The sequence below is a fragment of the Lontra canadensis genome, unplaced genomic scaffold (assembly GCF_010015895.1).
Source record: "Lontra canadensis isolate GAN:19392208 unplaced genomic scaffold, GSC_riverotter_1.0 scaffold252, whole genome shotgun sequence".
NCBI classification, from domain to species: domain Eukaryota; kingdom Metazoa; phylum Chordata; class Mammalia; order Carnivora; family Mustelidae; genus Lontra; species Lontra canadensis.
The window spans coordinates 33405-38176 of record NW_022631246.1 but is presented as its reverse complement, the minus strand read 5'-3'; positions in this window follow the sequence as shown (position 1 = coordinate 38176).

Sequence of the window (4772 nt, the reverse complement as noted above, 5' to 3'; positions counted from 1 at the left end):
GGAGTTCATAAATTCATGTAAACCATGTAATCATGAATTATTACTTTATCTTTGTAAAAGGGTCAGAAAATTCCTTGGTAGTGTCCATTCTTACAGTTAGCAGCTTATAGAAGAAATACAATCTATATGAGAAATGCATTAGCAAGAACATTAATATTTTATAAGCATCTTAGCTATTGTATCTACCCTATCCTGTACTGGGCATTTTTTTCCAATTTATCCTTTGAATAATCTCTATAATTGCAAGTTGAAGTATTTGAGTACTTTTCCATAAAGTTTATAATATAATGTAAAGCATTTTAATTTTTCTATAGATTTTCAAAATCCTGGTGTTACAAAACTTCATCTAAGAAATAGTCTTGAGGATGACTACAAAATGAAATGGCAATTGTACAGCTGGAAACACCCCCTTCAGAGAGAAGAATAGCATATGTCAGATTGACTTAACTATAGATCCTAGAGGCAAAATTCATCTTTCTTTTGGCACAGTCAAGAACTTGAATACATCAGGGATAAAATGGGTTAAAATGTCAGGATTCACTGAGGCTGAGAAAAATTTACTACCTTTCAACAATTCAGTAAAATATTAACCATTGTACCCCCAGTTCCTCATGTATTAATACAGGGAAGAAAATGGTTTCATAATTACTGAAAGAGATTGTCAAATTGCCCGGAGACAAGAACAATTTCATAAGAGATTAAACTGGGTGATATAAGTTATCTTGCTAAAAGGTTTTAAGTCTCTGTTTATTTATAGAAGTAATCTCTTCTCCTGTGTTTTATCATTCACTGTTTCTAAAACTCTAATCATTTGGGTGGCAATTTATATTACTATGGCTTTTTAAAATGCATTGTTATTTTAAATCACCAAATTGCATGTGACTTGGTGAATTTCAATAGAAAATCATTGTCTAAGTTTAGTAAGCAAACCTGTTAAAACCAGGAAATTGCTAAACCCAGAAAGACAGCCCAGGGCTAAAGATATTTGTTAGGTCATTGATCAATAGTGACAGCAAATAGTGACCTCACACCAACTGAATGTAAACTTCCAAACTCATTGATTAAATTCCTGACTTGGGGTTAGAATTTATGTTCTCTCTCTATAAACTGTTTGAGTTACATGATGAATGATGGTTAAGGTAATAGCAGCATAGCTCTGATGAAAATGCAAATCGGGATTAGGTTATTTTAAGTCTGTTTTGTTTTTTTTTTTTGAAGGTCAGTATAAGTGTCTTGATATACTATAAAATTACTAAAATTGCCTTATCTTATTTTAAGAAGGAAAATTCATTTTACCAGTTATTTAGTGAAAATAATTATTAGCTTCCAATTTTGCTTTTCTTTTTAATTTGACAAAATGTAGATTTTAACCACTTATAGTTTCCTTTACTATTTAAAGAAAAGTCAACATGTGAGATATGAAAAGTATATTCCCATTTAAGGAATACAAGGTCTTCATAGAGAGAATTCTAGTTTTTCAGGAATAGTTGAGTCTTACTAATTAAAAAAAAAAGTGTGTTTAGCTACTATTTGTGAAAAAAGGCTTAAGAAGATTATTTTTAAGAACACTTCTACCAAAAAAGAAGAACACTTTTACTTGTTATACTATATATATATATATGTGTGTGTGTGTGTGTATATATATATATATATATATATATATATATGAATGATACAGTGTGAAAATTTTTAGATTGGTGAATCTTCCAAAATTTTCCAAGTTACCATTTCAAAATAATATATTTTCTTACCTCAAAATAGGCCTTCTTTTATTTATTTATTAATTTTTAATTCTAACAACATGAAGATCTTGCATTGAATTAGATAATATGCCCATAGACCCTATTATATGATATGGTATAGTTAAAATGGGGAAAAAAAGGGATTCATACAAATATTAAAGGAATACAAATAATTATATGTATGTACTTTCACAGAAGTATATGCACTCCTTATTGAGCAACTGGTAATAATGTGCAATGCATTTTTTGAATCCTATAATGTAAATAACACCTCTGCAAGGCTGGAGGTTATATAGACCTATGCTGTAGAATCCTTGTTAGACCCTCTATTTCCTTATAGATGAGGAAACTGAGGCTAAAATATTAGCCTTCAAAGGCAAAAGCATAGTAAGTGGTATATTCATTCAAATAGAGGCCATGAGAAATTCAGAAAGGAATACATATAAACTTAAATACTAGAAGATATAGGAAATCAGAAAACAGACATGATTAAAATGATTGTCAAAGTCCTGATGCAAGAGGTAGAATTTAGACACTTCAGCAAAGATGGGATGTGCCTGGCAAGATGGAGAAAAGAGAAAATGGATGCAGTCACACTTTGTGTCTTTCAGCAATGAAAATATTCCTGAAAGAATAAAATACTCTCTTTGAAGATCGTGGAATACCTTAATTGGGTACATACTTTTCATCATATCTCAAATGTTGACTTCCACCTCTGATAATGATCATCTTTTTTTTTTTTTAAGAAAAGGCAAAATAACTTTCTAAAGCCTCTACATCCTCTAATAGAAAGACTCATTCACCTCAGTGGTTTTTTAAAAAAGTTATTAAATATGTGTCAATAAACTCCAGATAATGATATATTCCAGAATGGGGTTACCTAGAACCAGTTGGAAGACTCACTCCACCTAAGCAGTAATAACAAAAAGGCCATTACTGTGATCTCCAACTCCATGCTCTCCCCTGAACTCTCAGCCTATAGATATTATTGCCTATTTTATATCTCCATTTGGATATATGTAGAGGCATCTCAATTTGGTATGTTCAAAATCAAACTCTTGATTTCCATCACAAACCTTGCTTCTAACCCCAATATTTCTCATCTCAATAATGGCTCCACTGTGTTGCTTATTCCAAAACACTGAAACTTCTTAACTCCCTTCATTCTCTCATATATAATCTTTAGCTTTTTCCTCAAGATATATTCAGACTAGAACTGATTACCATCAATCTATTCAAACTATCAAATGATCATTTAACCATTACCATTAACAAACTATCACCTGTCACTTTGACTATTGTTAAAGGCTTCCTCACAGACTTCCTTTCTTCCACCTGCTATCCCAACAGTCTATCCCTCTACACATTAGCTCAAAGTGATTGTCTTAAAATAAGTGGGATTATACAGTTTTTCTGCCCCAAACTTGTCAATTCTTTCCTTTTCACATGAAATAAAATCCAAAGACTTTTTTTTTTTTTTTAAGATTTTATTTATTTGACAGGGAGAGATCACAAGTAGGCAGAGAGAGGAGGGGAAACAGGCTCCCTGCTGAGCAGAGAGCACGATGGGGGGCTTGACCCAGGACCTGGGGATCATGACCTGAGCCGAAGGCAGAGGCTTTAACCCATTGAGCCACCCAGGAACCCCCAAAGACTTTTCAATGTCTCTTTTTTATTATTTGTTTATTTGAAAGATTTAGTTGGGAAGAGAAGCAGACTTCAGAGAGAGGGAGGAACAGACTCCCAAGTGAATAGGGAGCCTGATGCAGGGCTCAATCCCAGGCCTCTGGGATCATGACACGAGCTGAAGACAGACATTTAAATGACTGAGCCACCCAGATGCCCCTCAATGTCTCTTAATAAATTGAATTTTCTCCTTTCTTTCACTCAGTCTGACCTAGACTCACTGGTTTCCTTGCTTTTCCAAGAACACATGTCTCCAGGCCTGGAACATACCTCCACCAAATACATGTGAGGCCTGCCTCCTCATACCATTTAGATCTCTTCTTAAATGTCACCATGTTAAAGATTCCTACCCTGACCACCTGTAGCAAAAAGTCCTTGTCTGTAGATCATTCTCAGAAGGACTACCATATTTTGTGGTGCTAGTTGTGCCTGACAGGTACCTGAAGCAATAAGCAAGCCAGGACTGGGGGCTGCTCCTGCTCTTTTAGCCAAGTGCTATTCTTTAGCTCCATGGTTAAGTCAACACAGAGGAAGAAGACCGTTTTAAATTTTTTTATTCTGAAGAGGAACCTTAAAGTACTCCCAAATAGGCCATACATAGACACATATATACACATATACGTAAATATATACATATATGAAATATGTATGAACATATTTATATATATAAATTATACATATATATACAAATTATACATATTGTTATGTATATGATCTCTTTTCCCAACCTACCCCATCTCCCACTACAAGAATGTAAGCTTAAGGGGTGCCTGGGTGGCTCAGTGGGTTAAAACCTCTGCCTTCGGCTCAGCTCATGGTCTCAGGGTCCTGGGATTGAGCCCCGCATCGGGCTCTCTGCTCAGCAGGGAGCCTGCTTCCTCCTCTCTCTCTGCCTGCTTCTCTGCCTACTTGTAATCTCCATCTGTCAAATCAATCAATAAAAAAAAAAAATCTTAAAAAAAAAAAAAAAAGGAATGTAAGCTTAATAAGAACAGACTTAGTTTGTTCTCTTCTGGGTCACCCAGCCCCTGAAATAATGCCTAGCACACAGTAAGGTTAATATATACATGTATATATATTATATATATAATAATATATATTATATATATATTTATATATATTGAATTAAAAGAGAAATCAAAAGATAAATTAAAAAATAAATCAATAAATGAATTAGTTTATGTGTTTATGGGTGGAATTTTGATCGGAATGGCATTAAAAGTATAGATTGCTCTAGGCAGTATATACATTTTAACAATGTTTATTCTTCTGATCCAAGAGCATTGAATGGTCTTCCATCTTTTTGTGTCTTCTTCTATTTCTTTCATAAGTGTTCTGTAGTTC